Source organism: Lutra lutra, chromosome 4 (genome assembly GCF_902655055.1).
Source record: "Lutra lutra chromosome 4, mLutLut1.2, whole genome shotgun sequence".
Classification (NCBI taxonomy): Eukaryota; Metazoa; Chordata; class Mammalia; order Carnivora; family Mustelidae; genus Lutra; species Lutra lutra.
This window is the reverse complement of record NC_062281.1, coordinates 13,452,258-13,470,191: the sequence shown is the minus strand read 5'-3', so window position 1 is coordinate 13,470,191 and position 17,934 is coordinate 13,452,258. Positions and strand designations below refer to the sequence as shown.

Here is a 17,934-nt window from a genome sequence, read left to right as displayed (position 1 = left end):
TTCCAGAGGGAGCAAACACATCCCAAGCCTGGGTCCTGCTCTCAGAGGCTTCTTGGGGGACAGCTATCCTGTCCTCTGCTGCTCAGGTGCCGTAGTCCACCTCTGTGGTCTATTTGCAGTGAACAGATGGCATTTTGATGATTTTAAAGCCAGGAATTCCCATGCAGTCACTCTTCTCACGGCCAGAATCTCTCTCTTGCTAAGCGGCTCAGGGCCTGCACCAAGAAGGTGGCGGTCCTGGCTGCTGTCAGCGTGCCCACTTGGCCCCACTGCCCATGCAGCGTCCAGGTGGCATTCAAGGCCAGCTGCCCTGACAGTGTGGCCGCCATGCCCCCAGTGGAGCTGCTGATTAATTATTCAGTGTTGTGTGCCACACTCCATGCCCCTCACCTTCCTGTTGGAGATAGGAAGCTGATACGGCCCCGCCTTCAGATTGTGTAGAGGACACTTGGGTACAGGACTCACTTACTCACTTGGAATACCACTGCAGAGCAAGGGGGTCCCTAAGCACAACAGAAGAGGGCTCCTCTCTGGGCCCCAGTCTGCTTTTCACCTCCAGGGCACCATGGGGTCCTGGGTCTGCCTGTCACAGGCACTCCAATCCCTTATTCATCTGAACACAGCATTGGGCCACACCCGTGATCCCAGGCCCCATCAGGGAACTCTCGTCAGCATCCGGAGAATGCCTGCAGCCCCCAGTTCACATGCGGCATATCTCCGTGCACTGCAGAGCAGGTGGATGTCCCGTCCTTGGGACCCGAGCGTCAGGCGGGAGGTTCTGGAAGGAGCAGCCACCTCCCCGTTTAGGCCCAGGACCCAGGCACCTGCTACACATTGGGCCTCCCTCTGCACCCCAGCTCTCTCCTCTGCTGAGATTGACGGATTCCTGTACTATACCAGTCTCCTTCATCCCTGGCTCATCTCTGTGGATGGGAAGTGACTGGACTGCCTGCCAGGCCCAGTGTATCGAGGCAGGGCTGTGACCTTCCCACTCTGACCTCCCTGGCTGGCTCAGGACTCCTCCCCCCATCCCTCTGGCAGCGAGCACCTGGCTGGACTGGCTCCCAGGAGAAACTTGGAAGTTTTAGCTCTTCGTTTTCCATGGAACATTGCTCCGTGTGTGTGTGTGTGGCTTAAAACATTAATTAAAAACATTAATCAATTTGGCTGCCTTGGAAAGAGGTTCTTTTCTGCAAGAGCTGATGTTGTGTGTTATTGCTGCCCCCCTTTCAAGGAAGAGGGAGTGAGCTTGCAGACCAGAGGTGCAGCTGCAAGTTCCTCCTCAGCCCCGCTGACCTTCCGTTCCCACATCTGTAAAATGGGGATGAGGTTTACATGGTGACCTGGCCTCCTCGGGTCACTGCAGGTGCTCAGTGTGGTCCTGTGAGGACATTCCTTAGCAAAGTGTTCTGTGAAGATGGCGCTTGTTGGTGGTGGTGTTGATGTGATTCAGTAAGGTGCTCTAGCACCTGACTGTTGTAGAGCCCCTCTTGCGTGCTCTGTCTTGTCTAACGCTGGTGGCACAGCTGGGAGACGGGTGAGTGTTGTGGTCCACCGCATGGATTCTGATGGGCTTTGCTTGTTCCCTCCACCCCGAGTGCTGAGCCCTGCGCTGGATAAGTCATTGTGCTGAGGTAGGAGGAGGGGGGGCCTTTTCCCCCTCATTGGGAAGAGACCAAGAAGTTCAGGCCTGAGTGTTGGCTAAGTGGTGTTTCTAATAGCTAATTATTCTGAGTTTTCACAACGTGGCAGCTCAGTGCTGAGCTCTGCAAAGATTCTCACTTAAGACTAAGAACAAACCTTTAAGATGAGAAACTGAGGTTTGGAGGGTAACTTGCTCGGGCTCCATAAAAAGACTCTTGCAGACCTGGAATGCCTCTCCAGACGGTCTAGCAACCAGGAGCCGGGCTGCTGCCCTTTCAGGCAATAAGGCAAGTGCATGTTTGACAGTAAGGCAAAACAAGAAAGTGCCTGAGAAGTGTGGGAGGCCGCCCATAGCTGGAGCGCGGATATGCCGAGGACGCAGCCTTCTGAGTGCATCGCCAGGCAAGGGGACTTCCCTGAGTGAGCGTCTTCTGCTGAGAACGGGGCAGGGCATGGGGTGGGAGGAGACAGGCACTCCCTGGCCTGTAGAGCTGCTGTGGGTCCGTCCATGATGCCAACACGTCCAAGGGAGGCGTGTGACAACGTGGGGGTTCAGAGAAGCTAATTGTGACCACATTCCCCTGGACGTGGGTGAAGGAATCAATGGTGGGGGAAGACAGGCCACCTGACATCTGCTCTCGGCTGGGGATGACGGTCTTCCTCCAGCTGTTCCTACATTTGGGGACAAATCCTCTTCAGAACCTGTCAGTCTTACTGATGCTGAGTTCGTGTTCACCGAGCTCCATCTTCTTGATGATCTGATGGCTAAGATGCTGGGGAAATTGAGGGGTTCAGGAGGAAGGTCTGGAACAGGGTAGAATCACCAACTGTCAAAGTAATCTTTTTTTTTTTTTTAAGATTTATTTATTTTTTTTAAGATTTATTTATTTGACAGAGAGATCACAAATAGAGAGAGAGAGAGGAGTAAGCAGGCTCCCTGCCTTGCAGAGAGCCCGATGCGGGACTCGATCCAAGGACCCTGAGATCATGACCTGAGCCGAAGGCAGAGGCTCTAACCCGCTGAGCCACCCAGGCACCCTGTCAACGTAATCTTGTGGCTTTTTTTTTTTTTTCAGATTATATTTATCTATTTGAGAGAGAACACATGCACACATGCAGATTTGGGAGGGGCACAGTGGGAGAGGGAGAAGCAGACTCCCCACTGAGCAGGGAACCCCCTTCGGGGCTCGATCGCAGGACCCTGGGATCATGACCTGAGCTGAAGGCAGAGGCTTAATCAACTGAACCCCCTGGGGCCCCAGAAGTGTGGCTTTCGGTTGTGCCAACTGCTCCTCAAAGGAGAAGAGTCTGTGTCTGCACCCACCCGGCTGAGCGTTCAGCTCTGCTCCAGGTGTCTTGAGAGGTCCTTCCAGAGCTAGTAAGACCAGCAGTGGCCCCCTTATCCTATTTTCCATCACCCCCCATTTGGCCACCTCATATAGCCATCTTGATGATCAGTTAGAATAAGAACCCCTGGTGAAGTGACACTTTTTGTTCCCTGAGTAATCCATGGTGTCTGCCGGTCACAGGTTACCATATGACAGGGTCCAGCTCAGATAAAGCTTACAACCTAGTGAGTGTGACACCACCTCCATGGCTCATAGTGTCCCCACCATCTGTGGAATGGGCTGGACATCCAGGGACAGGACATTCTCAGAGGGAAGTTACTGGGTGTGTTTTTCTGTTCCCTCTACCTGGGGTTTCCGGACTTAGGTGCGTTGGAATAGCTTTAGTGGGGACAGAAAACGAGATCGATGGGCAGGGTTTTGGGAGGCAGGAAGATGTGGCCCTGCATTCTGGCCTGGCCTCATACGTGACTTCGGAAACATGGAGCCATCAAAACTGGTCTCCCAGGATTAAATGATTTAACACAGGGCTTGACCCATAATAGTTGCTCAGTAAATGTCTGCTCTTCTGAAGCTTGTCCTTCAACATCTAGTCAGTATGCATTTGTATTTTTCAAATGAATGGAACCTCTCATCAAATCTGTTCTGTGTCAGCCTTGATTCTAATACTTCTCTGTCCTTTTCTTGCCGGTTACAGAATCCCATCATACCTTGGATTTTGGCGCTGTCAGTCTGAAAAGCAGATGTACCTGTTTGGTACTCTAGAGGGAATGTCCTTCCCTGAATGAAAAAAGCTGGGCCATTTGGGGATTTGGAGAATAAAGGTAAGAGATTTCTCCTTTTGAACAAAAACTAGCCTTTGGAATCTGTGATCTCCTGCGGCACAAGTTGGGTTGTGGTTCTTGACTTCTTGGCCTGGTTTCCTGTGCTGATTTGAGAAGCCGGCTTCCCGTAACCATCACCCTGACATCTGGGACCTGGTTCTCGGCATTTGGTGGCCTCAGTGTCATGCTTTGGGAGCTCTCCCTCTGTGTCTAGCCGGGGATGGAGCCCACGCCCTCCTAGGTGGATACCCCGCACCCTTCCTTCTGGTCGAGGCGGGCGGATACTCCCCTGTCCTGCTGAGACGTATGGAGACTGCATCACTGGGGAGATGAGATGGTACATTGTGGGCAAAACACCTTTTGGGTGTTTGGGGGGAGACAGAATCCCTGTCTCCCTCCTACCCCCTTGCATTTCATGCTTAGTCGTTCCAAGTCCGAGGCTGTCTGGGGTAAAGGAAGAGGTGAAAACCCGGGGTTTCGGGCAGACCTGGGTTTTCCTGGCTTTGCCACCGTAGGCGGGTCACTCAGCTGCTCCCAGCCTCAGTTCCCTCGTCTACAAGATAGGGATCGCGTCAGCTCTGGCCTCAAGAGGATGTCACGGGTATTGAATAAGATGGTGGAGATAGTTCATCAGGCTGCCTGACATGGAGAAGGAAATGCTCCAAAACAGGAGGGTTTTTTTCTTTTCTTTTTTTTTTTAAAGAATTATTTATATATTTGAGATAGAGAGAGAGAGCAATAGCGGGAGGAGCGGAGGGACAGGGAGAGAGAGAATCTCAAGCAGATTCCATGCCGAGTGCAAATCCCAGTGGGCAGCTCCATCTCAGGACCCTGAGACCAAGACCTGAAGTGAAACCAACAGTCCAACGCTTAACCAACTGCACCACCCAGGCACCCTGGGGTGGTGGTTGTTGTTTAAACTCATTAACTACACCATGTACAGTTCCTTCCACACACCAGGCTCTTTCCAAGTCTTTGGTCTGCTCTTCTCTCTGTGTTTCCGCTCCCACCAGGTCCCCCTTCCCTGACCAGAGTGCCTGACTTCCTCCCGCGATCTAGGGCATGCCTCCCTCAAACCCTGTCGTGTCTCTCCCCCACCCACGTCTGCGCCCCCAGTTGCTCATGACCTTGTTTAGAGCAAAGGCCTGTCTTCCACATCCTCACAGCCCTCCTGACACCCACCTAATACTACTGTGGATGTTGTAAGAACAAAGGAATGAGTAACTAAAAAGGAGGAAGGAGAAAGTAAGAGAACACCAAAGAAGAAAGTTCTTAAAGACTTAGAGCAAAGAATGAGGTCAGTTGCAATTTTTTTTTCTTTAAAAAAACAAGGTGTCCGAAAAGAATGAATCACAACGGAACATGGAACCATGGTTCAGGTGGGGACCCGTGAGAAGACAGGTGTGGCCGTCAGAGGGAGAGGACAGCAGAGGACGGTGTTCATGCGCCTGTGTCTTTTCTCTTGTGTGTTAAATGTGTCTGAGTGCATTTGTATCTCTCCTCTCCTGTGCCCCCCGTGGTCCAGTGACCCACATGGTGCCAGTGTGAGGCCCCGCCCTCCACTCAAGGTGGGGAGATTGACACGCACCTGGGGTTCTCTAGACTCTCCACAGGCAGGGCAGGGCAGGGTCACGGGGGGCTTTCTGGGGAGGGGGGAGGTGGCACATGAGTGAGACCTAGTAGGAGCTGAGCCGATTTGCAGTTGGGGTGTCTGTGCACCAGCATCCTGGTGCACCTGTGTCCCCACTGCCGTGTCAGGAGCTGATGGCCCACTTTGGGGTCAGAGCTCATCGACACTGAGTGTCGCTGCCAGACCACCTGGTCTGCTCTCCAGCACTCAGCCAGTCCCTTGCCGTTTGCTTCCGAAGCCCACTCTCCGGATCCAGGTAGCCGACTTCAGAAGCGGGAGTACGGTGAAAGTGCCTCAGCCTCTTGTGGGATTACCCTTTTCCCCGGAGCACCTGGCATTAGGGCTGGAACAAGCTGCTCCCACTGGGAGTGCAGACAAGGGCCGAGGGGACTCTAGTCATTGGCGGGACGAGCTGCGAGCTGGGAGCACCATCGCTTGCTGCCGCAGCCGTGAACATGAACGGTGTTGCCTTCATTCTGTGAATGGAAGAGCGGCCTGACCCATCAGTCTTGGGGTGACGAGAAAGGAGCGTCCCCAGAATTCAGCTGCTGGGAGTAGGCAGATGGCGCAGGGCTGGGTGCTGAGCTTCCGAGGAGCAGCGTGGTGAACACCCGGGCAGGGCTGGTCTGTGCTGGGGCCTCCGAGAAAAGCGTGCCCGCTGTGCTGGTGCGTGTGGTTCTGGCCGCCGGAGGACACCGTCGTTCCACCGGGGCCTGTCTGCCCGCACCCCGCCGTCTGTGAGCCTGCGTCCTGGAACAGAGGTACCAGTACGCCTGCATTCTCTCCCATCTCTCCCTCCTAGGGCCCCGGGGACCCTGGGCAGGTCCTTCACACTCTCCAGGCTTCTTGTCTCTCAGTTGCAAAATGGACCCGTCCCTCCTCAGGCTGGTCTTGAGGAGCCCAAAGCTGGCCTGAAAAGAATGCCCAGCCAAAGGGAGCCCTTGCTGGCTTCTCTACCTCCTCACCTGTCTACCTTCTGATGGTTGTTTCCCCCATCCCCACCCCTGCTTGGACATACGGACGGGCTGGCCTTCTTCCCTTTGACCCCCACCTTGCTGTTTGGACTCTTCTCCTGCCACTGTTCCCCTGGGAGTGTCCCTCGGCTCCCACGAGATCCTCTCAGGCTGCCGCCGGCCCTGACCTTTGGGGGAGAGGGTGTCCGCGAGCTCCTGCTTGCCGGCCTGTTTGTGGACAGGAGCCAGCCCTGGTCCGTGGCCACCGCTGTGTGGTCGCCTCCTGTATTTCCCAGCCTGCAGCACTGAAAGAGCTCCCGGCCCACTCGGGACTCTGGGCTTGAAACAGAAAACATATTTTCACCCAAACACCTCTGCCATTACCCCATTTGACTATTTACTCTAGTTCTTGTGGTTTCATGCTGAGGTTTTTGGCTCATTGCATTTGACCTGGAGTTTATTTTTAGTAGTGAAGACAGAGTTCGATTAATGTCAGAGTGTGAGGGCAAATGCAGAAGAGGGATTCATAAGTCTGAAGGAGAATGTGCCTAATTTTGTTGTTTCTGACCCTACCTGCCATGCCAGCAGACGCCGAGCCTCCTCAGCTGTGCCCCCGTGGGCTCAGGCAGAGGCAGGCACGGTGTCCTCACCATCCCCGGAAAACAAAAGAGTTTCTGGGACTCTTTCGGGCGCACTGGGCCAGCAGCTGGCCGCACAGACGGACAACCACTGCGGTTATCGTTACAAGTGATCATTATTACGAGTGACATTGTCACCTTGGCTCTCGTTATATCTCCGGTGGGCTTAGTTGTCTCCGAAGCAGCCTCCGACTTTCTGTATACCGACTTTCCCCCTGCACTGTAATATTTTGAGTGTCTTGTGCTCTCTCTAGTCCTGGCTTTTGGCATCATGACAGGCACACAGGACGTGCTTGGGAGATTTTTTTCTTGGACCGACTGAGTTTGGGCCAGAAAGTTGGAAACAAGGCAGAAAAGCCCTCCTCTTTCAAGGGCTCCCCAATATGCTTTGGAATCAACCTAAGCATGGTCCTCTGCTTTAGGGCTTCCCATTTATGAAGGCCTCCCTCATCCTTCCTCCTGCCTCTTCCGGCACAAGTCTGGACCGAGAGCCTACAGCATCCCACTCGGTGGGCATCCGCAGTAAAGGAGGGAGGAGCCACCATTCCTGCTCTGAAGGCCATCTGGGAATGGAGACTGGCTTTGTCGATCTCTGATGTCTTGGACAGCATGTCCGTGCCTTCCCAAAATTCATGTGTTGAAATCCTACCCAGAGCACCGTGGTCTTAGGAGGCGGGGCCTCTGGGAGGTGATGAGGTCGTGAGGGTGGAGCCCTCGGCCATGGGATTAATGTTCTCAGAAAAGGGACAGAGAGAGTCACTTCTCTCTGTCTCTGCAGTGACAGGGTGAAACCAGAAGACTGAAATCTACCAGCCCCTAGGTTGTGGACGTCCATCCTCCAGGACTGTGAGAGATGAATGTCTGTCATTTAAGTCACCCCATGGGTGGCATCTTGCGATGGTAGGCTGAGCAAACTGGGATGAATGACCTGGAGACTCAGAGAAATGGTGCCGGTAATGAACTAAATGTTCGTATGCCCCCACCTCACCCAAATTCACAGCCTACAACCGTCTATCCCAGTCTGGCTATATTTGAGTGAAGGGAATAAGCTTAAATAAGGCCAGAAGGGCGGGATCCTGACCTGATCAGATTAAGGGATGAGCTCCCCATGTCACAGGGAGCTGCACTGGGTCAGCCCATCCTAGTATGTCTCTTGGTACCTCTCACCCCAGATGCCCCTGATTCCTTCCAGGTCGCTTCCCAGCTTGGGTACCACATTCTCTGTGGTAAGAAACCCTTCCCTTCCTGCTCCTCTGGGATCCAGGTTTGTCTGGGTGGCTGGCTTCTAGGTTTGTAATGAGCAAAGTGACAGCCCCACATGGCACACAGCAGTCTTGTGGCCTGGTTCCTCTGGTTGCTTCCAGAAGCCCCGCACTGCTGCCCTCTGGGTCCCCATTGTCACTCTGAGGAATGACCAGCTTGCTGGAATTCCCATTCTTCTGCTCCAAGCCATTTTCTCTCCCGTTTCGTCACTCTGGCGGAACGAGTCATGGTGGGTGCCTCTGGGAAGAAAACACCCATCAGTGGGATGGATGCAGGCTGGCCTGTGAGGTGGTGGTGGTTGTTCTTGTTGTTTTAATCTCCCTGCAAAAATAAAACTTTTATTAAAATGAGGGAACTGGCCCTTTCAGCATCGTACAGTGTTTGGCCTCAAAGACTCGTGCCATTTTTGTGCTGCTGCAGACCAGAGGCCCCCTGGCTTTGTGCCTGTGGGAAATCAGATGGGGGAGGGAGCTTTAAAGAGGTTGGATTAAGGGAAAGTTTCATAAAATAAAAGTAAGAGGGAAAAAAAAAAAGAAAAAAGAAAAACCAATTTAAATGACATCCTCTCTGAGCTTGCTTCTTTCCTGAGTGTCAGCCCTGCCCTTGCTGGGATGGGAGGGAATTGTGCCCGGGACTGGCCTCAGCTGGAGAGGTGGAGCAGAAGGGACCCAGGAAGGAGACCTGAACCCTGGTCTCTGCTTTGCCACCCGCCAGCCCTGTGCTAGGAGGAAGGGCCTTGGTGCTTCTGAACCTCAGTTTCCTCGCTGCCCAGCGAGCTGCTCTGAGCACCAAATACATTGTAGCCTGACTCTTCTAAGACGCCTGAGATGTTCCACCATGGTTGAGATGATGCGTTCACTGGCCATTGCTTGGGTTTTCAAACCTGGCTGTCCCCAGTGATGATGGAAGGGAGCATCAGACAGTCGTCAGAGGAGCAGACATCGAAACAAATTTTCCAGGAGTCATGATTTTTACCTGGACCCCCTATGCTTCCACTCTCCCGTGCATATCCTACACACATATTTTTAAACAAACTTTAACTTTAGAACAGATTTCTGTTTTACCAGGAATTGTGACAGTCCTTCTGAAGGGTCCCACATATCCCACACCATTTTCCCTACTATGAACATCTTATGTTAGTGTGGCACATTCGTTATAATGAATGACCAATATTGATTTGCTATTATTAACTGCAGTTTATACTTATTATTATGATTTTTTAGATTTCCCTGCTTTCCCCTGATACTCTCTTTACTGCCCAAGGATCCCATCTACTCTACTACATCTAGTCACTATGTTTCTTTAGGCTCTTCTTGCTGTGACAGTTTCTCAGACTTCCTTTGTTGCTGATGGCCAGTAGGTCAGGTGCCTTGTAGATTGTCCCTCAGTTAGGATTTGTCTGATGTTTTACCCAGCAGTGGACTGGGATGATGGCTTTGGGAAGGAAGACCCCAGGGGCAAAGGCTATTTCACCACACCATATCAAGCAATATACTGTCGCCTGAGTAATCACTGTTAATGTTACCTTGACCACCTGGCTATGGTGCCATTCATCACATTTCTCCATTGTATTCTATTCTCCCTGCCCTACCTTCTCCTCTGTGCTTAGTCGGATGTCACTGTGTACAGCCCACACTTAGGGAGCAGGAAACTGTGCCCCCTTGGTGGTGGAGCAGTTACGCACTATGTGGAATTCTCCATTGGGCGATTTTTCCTCCACGCCATCCATATATATGTGTATAGATATCTGTATCTGTTTCTATATCTGTATCTCATATGGAGTCAAAGATATTGATTATATACTTTGGATTAAATCCAGTATGACTTTCTTTATTGCACATGTTTTCTAGCTTTGGCCATTGGGAGCTCTTTCTGTGGGCTCCTCTGTCCTTTGACATACCATTATTCGACATACCTTCCATTATTATAGGAGTTTTTGTTTGCTTGCTTTCTTGTTTGCTTGTTTTTGAGTGTTTCCTTACTTTCTGGCACTACTTATCTATTTCCTGTCCCAGACCTAGAATCAGCCATTTTCTCAAGGAGCCCAGTTTGTTGTATCAGCAAATGGTATTAGAAACTAGATGTGGGTATGAGATGTGCTCACAGCTACTGGGATGTCACTGTTCCTAGGCCTTCCCAAAGACAGTGATGAACTTCATGTGTATATACTAACCCACATCCAACCACATGCGTATACTAACCCATATCCAACTACATGTATATACTAACCCACATACAACCACACTCATATACTACCCACATACAGCCATGCACGTATACTAACCTGCGTATACCCACACATGTAGACTAACCCACACCAGCCACGTGCATATACTAACCCCGTGTATACCGACCCACATGCATATACTAACCCACGTCCAGCGGCACATGTATACTAACCCGCATATACCCACACGTGTATGATACCTGCGTATACCACACACATATAAATATTTGCATAGTTATCAGCCCAAACCTATTAAGCTAACCATAGTTCCACTGATGCCCCAGCTTGTAGTCCATTACTGCAGTCATATACTATTGAACAGACTTGTTTTTCCAGCCACCTTGTTTGGCAAGAGGTGGTGATGAATGGTGAGGTCCAAAAGTCCACATGGGCAGAGAGCCGTGGGCTGAGAACACTGGACTTTTCCCTGTGGGCAGTGTGGTCTCATGCGCAGAAGCGACGATGATCTGGACACATGCGACAGAGACTCAGAGACGTGTCCTGCCCAGAGTACATGTAGACCAGGATGCCATCATGTGCACATCGACCTTTCTCATTTCTCCCTGGGCCTGTGTCCCCTTCTTGGCCCCTTGGCCTTCCTGTCCTCCTGCAGGAAGCCTTCCCCATGTCAGCCCTGCTTCATGCCCTCTCCGCCCACACTCCCAAGCCCATTGGCTTACCACATCAGAATGTGCCCACCCCCCCCCTTTTTAATAGAATATTTGTCTGCTTCTCTTAAGTAGACCAAACCCATGAGGGAAGTGCTGTGTCACCTCAGCAGGGACTCACACAGCCCCCCAAAACCAGGAGAGGATTCGTCCATTTGGTTCCTGAGGTTGTCGGGAAAATAAAGCAGTGGACAAGACACATGCCCCGCTTTCTTAGAATTTGCCACACACTGAAGGGGAATGAGGGCATTCACATACAGTGCGGGCTGCCCTCCCTGCTTCCCTTTCCTGCCAGCTGTCTCAAACTCATGTGCCTCCAGGGCCAGGCAGGCGATGGGAATCAGTGGTGTGGGCCTGCTGGGCAGGCATCAGGGCTTGCTGGGGAACTGGACAGCACACCGGGCCTGGCTGCCCAGCTGCCCAGCTCAGGTCAGTGTCCTGCCGGGTTGCCCGGGGTCTGTGCCTGACTGCTTATTTGTAAAACTTTGACTCTTGCCCCTGTGCATGCCCACTGTCAAGGGAGCAGTGGCCAGCCCATGACCCATCATGGCCAGATCTGATGGCTCCAGGGGGACCATAAGCCTGGGAGGGCAGAGGCCTTGCACCTTGCCATTCGCCGCTGTTCCTGACGTGGTAACGGCGGCAGCACTTGGTCCAGAGAGCAACAGTCGCGTCCCGTGTGCGCGGGTTCCTTTTGGTTCCACACTTTGGAAAGCAGCTTCACTGGCTGTTCTCAGAGATGACACCCGCAGCCGCGACCCCCGCCCGGGCCCGCGGGATTTCTCATCATCCCGCTCTTGCAGCCCTCCCTAAGGGGACATACTACTCTAAGCAGCCACTGCTTCCCCGATGCCTCAGGGTCTCCCTTTGGCCTTTCGGTAAATGGCTGCTTAATCTGAAATTCTGCCTCTTGAAACACACATAGACTTCCTCTCCAGGTCGAACCCTGATTAATACACAAGGTATATTTTTGTATTTCCCACTCCTGTCCCCTTTGCTCAACTGAGCTCGGAGCACATTTCCAAACTTGTGACTTCGAGGCCCAGAGTGGGCTGCCTCACCGCCCACCTGCGTCCTCCGTGCCCGGAAGGCCTGCCGCTGACACTCGCTGGTGGCCGTCTTCACCTCCTCCTGCTGCCACCCACGACCAGGGGCACTCCCGGGGGGCTCGCCGGCAGCCTATCTCCACAGCCTGCTGAGCGGGGTGGGTGATGCTTCGGGTTTTCCGCTGTAAGCACCGGTCCCCAGGGTGTGCTGGGCTTCTCTGTGTCTGCAGGGGCATGTGCCTGTGCGGGGTGTAAACAGCCCCGTGGAAATAGACCAGGGCAGGGCTGACGGGGAAGTGAGGCTGGCCTGGGGAGTACATGTGGGCCGGGGCTTCTCAGGGGGTTTCCTCTGGGCCGCCTCTGGTATGCTTACTGTGGCCCTTCACACTTCCCATGGCCACTCACCGAGGAGTGTCTCCTTGACACTGAAATGACTCTCGCATGTGATTTGCCCCTTGTCTCGGTACTTGGTCTGAATTCACCGTCCTCATGGATTTATTGGCAGTGGTGTCAGTCTGCCGGCACTGCTGTGACAAATGACTACCAGCTAGGTGGTTGAAAACAACAGAAGTTTATTCTCTCTCAGTTCTTGGAGTCAGAAGCCTGAAATCAGGTGTCGGCGGGACCATGTTCCCTCTGAAGATTCTAGGGAAAAGTCCTTTCTCTTCTCTGAGCTCCTGGTGGCATCTGGCGGTCCTTGGCCTTTGCTGGCTTGTGGCTGCAGCTCTCCTACCTGTGCCTTAGCCTCCCGTGGGCTTCTCTCTGATATGGCTGTACTCAAATTTCCCTTTTCTTATAAGGATTAGGTTCACCCTAATCCAGGGTGGCTTCATTTCACTTGACTACTTCTACAAAGACCCATTATCAAATAAGCTCACATTCACAGGGACTGGAGAGGTAGGACTGTAACATGTCTTTCTAGAGACACAGTTCAACCTGAAACAGGGCCTATGAAGAAAAGGTTACGTCTGTTTTTATTTTATTCCCTTCTTAGAAAATGGCTTCATTTGTGTATGTTTTATCATAATACAGGCATTTATGTGTACAAATGACAAATACTTATGCAGAATTTGGGGGCTGTGCTCAAACACTAGTGATGAGGGCATACTCCAAGAACACAGCAATCAGGCCACCGGTCTGATGTATGGACCGGCCAAGTCACAGTCTTCTTGGATGGCCATAACAAAATACTATAGAGTGGGTAGCTTAAACAACAGGACGTTTATTTTCTGCGGTTCTGACACGGAGGAGTCCAAGATCAAGGTGCAGCTGATTCATTTTCTGGTGAAGAGTCGGTTCCTGGCACACAGATGGGCACCTTCTTGCTTCCTTACAGAGAGAGAGAGAGAGAGAGAGAGAGAGAGAGTACACAGGCTCTATGCTGCCCCTTCATATAAGTATACTAGTCCTTTTGGATCTGGCTCCAGCTTTATGACCTCATTTATCCCTGGTTACCCCCATAAAGGCCCTGGCTCCAAATACGGTCACATTGGGGATTAGGACTTCAACATATGCATTTCTGGGGAGACAGTCCACAGCATGTCACATCTTCTGGATTTTATTATACAGCCCAGTGCCCTTGGGTCTTGTGAATTACACCAAAAACCTGGAGCCTGCTTAGGCCCCGACTTGATTTCTAGCTATACCTGGTTTTTATCCCGCATTTTTATCACTTTGTATTTTATTTTGTTTTATCATCAGTGCCTGGGTGCCTTGGGCAAGTTAACCACCCTCTCTGAGCCTCCCTTTCCAAATTACAGATGCCTTTGTCATTCTTCATGTCCACATGGGGATAATGCCTGCCTAGGGGGCTATTAGGAAAGGGTAAGTGCCTTCACTAAGTAGGTGCTTAGTAGCTGCAGGCCGTCTTCCCTTCTGCCCACCTGCCCCCGTCCCTGCCCTGCCCTGCAGCGATGGCTCCTTCACCCCTGCTCCAGTGAGGCAGGGGGACTGTGGAGGGCTCATTGTGGGTGCCACCGTCCTTGAGGCCTCCCAGGCCGTCTTTCTCAGCCCTTTGATTTATCATCCAGCTGTGTGTCTTGTCTCACCATCACTGATGTCATTGTTGGGTATTGACTATCATTTGGATTTTTATTCATGGATTTGTCTTGCTCCAGACTAGCTCGTAAAGCAGGGCTGTGGAGTCCAGCCAGCTTGTATACAGCAGGTAATCATGACTGAGAATTTATTGGGTTGGTCATGTGGTGGAGAGAGGAGGGCTTTGTCCCCCATGGCTAGTGCTTCCCCTTTCTCACCCTTTCTTCATCTCAGAGAAGGCAGGAGGCAGCATGAACAAGTTCTGCTTCTCCCCTCCTTGCTCACTGCCCAGGGCACAGTCGGGAGGAAGCAAGGTCTTCCTAGTCATAGGTAAGAGCCCTGCAGGACCATCACAGGTCTCATAAACTGGTGGGAGTCCTCAGCTTGTCCCTTACTGCTGGCAAGGACTTTGGCAAAATCCCAGTCTTTCCTTTTTGCAAAATGAAGCTAATCATGACACTGGCCTCGTCAGGTGGGTGTGGAGAGGGAATGAGTGACTGTCTGTGGGCCCTCAGCCCCATAGTAGTCCAGGCCAGGAGAACCACTGCTCTCCAGATGACCTCTGACCTAGGCTTCCAGATTCCAGCCACTTCTCTCTTCCACGCACTGTTTGACTCTGGCCAGGTTACTTCCTCTCACTGAGTGTCTGTTCTCTGTTACCTGTACAGGGAGTGTTGCTCTTCTCACTGTTATGAAATGTCCACAGAGTGACATAAAGCGCGTTATAAAACGCAACACAGGGGCACCTGGGTGGCTCAGTGGGTTAAAGCCTCTGCCTTCGGCTCGGGTCATGGTCTCAGGGTCCTGGGATCCAGCCCCGCATCGGGCTCTCTGCTCTGCGAGGAGCCTGCTTCCCTCTTTCTCTGCCTGCCTCTCTGCCTACTTGTGATCTCTCTCTGTCAAATAAATAAATAAAATCTTTATTAAAAGAAAAAAAAAACACAACACAAATGTTGGGAGTTACCACGAGCAGGTTTGATTGGGAAACTTCGTTACTACATCGGTATTGTTTGAGACTTGTTATTGTAAAGTCTGGAGCTGAGGCCCGGTGGGGATTGGTACAGATTCAAGCTCTTGAGTCCTTCCCAAGTAGCCCACGAGTGGGGCATCCTGCAGCTATGGGAGAGCCCCTCTCCCTCGTGTTTTTTGTGCATGTGCGTGGCCTGGAGTCCGGCCCTTGTGAAATCCCTCCGTGGCCAGATGCACCCATGCTCCCTGTTCTCCTGGCTCCTGCTCCCGGCATCTTACCCCGGCGTTGGCGTGCCAGAGCCGGTTTCCTTAGTTACTTCATCAGGCGTTCTGCAAGTTGTGGCGATGAACGTTGGCAAGAGAAAGTGGGTGCTCTCCAGCTGTGCTGGGGGCCGGGGTGGTGATGAATCAGACCAGCTCTGTTGAAGGAAGTTTCGGCAGCACGTCTTAAAGTGCTGAGCGGGTGCACGTCTGATGAGCCGGTCCTGGAGGAGCAGCAGAACACGTTGCAAAAGGTTCTCCTGTGACAGCACTGATAAAATGGCAGAACGTGGCAGATAGCCTCACTGCTAGATGGTGCCCTGCTCAGCGGTCCCCAAGAAGAGTGAGCTGTTGTGTCCTCCTCAGTGCATCCGATCAGGAGGTACATGGTTCTGGTTTGTCCCATCCCTGAGAATATTGACCTTGATCACTTGATGAAGGTCAACCTGGTGTCTGGCCGGTGTCTCCACTGTAAAGTCACTATTTTTTCTCTTTATTATTAAGAAGTATCTTATTGGGAGATACTTTAAAACTATGTAAATAGTGGGTTTCTCATTTTACTTTTACCTGACTAATTTTAGCACCCATCATTGATTATTTGCCTGAAACTGTTCAACTGTTGGTGCTTGCTTCACAGTCGTCTGCCTCATTATTTCTGTATTTATCACTTGGGATTCTAATGTACAGAAGAGCTTTCCTTTCTTTTCTACTCAAAAAAATTTTTCATTTTGGTAGGAACTCATGCATTTTTATTATATTGGTTACTATTGGTAACAACAATTACTGTTTTGCTCAGTTTTTTCTAGATCTGGCCACTGGGGTGTCCTTCATGTTGAGCTCTGTGTCCTTTGGACATCGTCTTTTGAGCATTGCCTTACTTCTTGGCACCGCAGTAGGTTCCGGTCTCATCCTGTCCGTCCCTCCCCCAGCCCTGGAGTCAGCCGCTGCCTCAGTGGGAATTCTTGCCAGAAGCCCGTATGCTGAAATTAGTAATGAGGAAATCGCCGCCAGAACCAAATTGAGGGACATTTCTGCAGAATAGCGGCTCGGTACTCTTCAAAAATGAAAGACACAGTAAGACTAAGGAATGATTACTGGTTGAAGGAGACTAAGGGTCATGTCAGATAAATGCCATATGTGACTTGGGACTAGATTCTGGGTTGGAAAAGCCACTATTAGTAAAATTGGAATAAAGTCTCTGGATTAAGCAATTAATGTTAATTTCTTGATAAAACTTGGTAATTGTACTGCATCTGTACTGAGAAGTTTCAAGGCTGTGGGAATTCACTGTATTTCTAAACTCTCTTTGGAAGTGTGGAACTATTTTGAAATGAAAAGTTAAAAAAAAGAGGCGCCTGGGTGGCTCAGTGGGTTAAAGCTCTGCCTTCAGCTTAGGTCATGATCCCGGGGTCTTGGGATTGAGCTCTGCATCCGCCTCTCTCCTCAGCAGGGAGCCTGCTTCCCCCCGCCCCCGCCTGACTCTCTACCTACTTGTGATCTCTCTCTGTAAATAAATAAATAAAATCTTTAACTAACTAAATAAATAAATATTTTAAAAAGCCAAAAAGACATTTAAGTACAAGTAAGATAAATTTATATATACTAATATGGATAGGTGTCCGGAATCAATTGAATAATAGTCGTTGTACTTTTTGCATAGAGTTAGCCCGCTTTTGTAAGGACTGTAACATATCTGACAGAACAAGACAGAACAAGAGAGGACACAGGCATGTTTTGTAACAAGACAGAACAATAGAGGACACACACATTTTTATCAGCACATGGGAGAAGTTCTGAGAAGGGTCCGTACTTCTTGTTAACAGACATTTCTGGGAAATGTGATTGGAAGTTGTGAGAAAGCAGGAGCTTTGAGTCTGACTTTTTCTTTCTTTCTTTCTTTCTTTTTTTCTTTTAAAGAGCATGTCTTACTCCTAGAATGGAAAAGTTGTGAGCACATGGGTTGTGTGTGGATGTGCTTCTGCACACATGTGTTTAGTTCTGATGACCCCCATCCAGCTCAGTCTCAGTGGCAGGTCCCTGCACACAAGCAGTGCTGAGCAAAAGGTCTACCCAGTGAACACTCACCCACTTTTCAGTCCACTCTCTGCCTTCCTCCATCTGATCCTTAACATATCCGTTGGTTGGAGATGCTTTGGGGTAGGTGCGCCTGCAGTCCATGCTGGTTAATCATTAAACCAGCTGACTCATCTTACCTCTACCCAAGGAAGCTGGCAGTTGTTCACCCTTGAAAACTTGAGGGGAGAACTTGATGCCCGAGTGCATGTTCTTCCGGTCTTCCCAGAGGAGTATAAATTAGAAATTTGCCAAGTGACAGTCATCATATTTGCTCCTTGACGTAGTAATGATTGGTTAAGTGATGCTTGGTATCTTTAAACCCAATTAATTGGTGAACTGTGATCAGTTCCTC

General features: G+C 51.0%; 1 long non-coding RNA gene across 1 annotated transcript in view; it reads left to right on the top strand.

Annotated features, from left to right (window-relative positions):
- The window catches only part of LOC125098913 (uncharacterized), a 225,727-nt gene that overhangs the window by 140,605 nt on the left and 67,188 nt on the right, over positions 1-17,934 (top strand). The window contains exon 4 of the long non-coding RNA XR_007126973.1: positions 3,688-3,814. This is a non-coding gene — a long non-coding RNA (uncharacterized LOC125098913). The remainder of the gene's footprint in view (positions 1-3,687; positions 3,815-17,934) is intronic.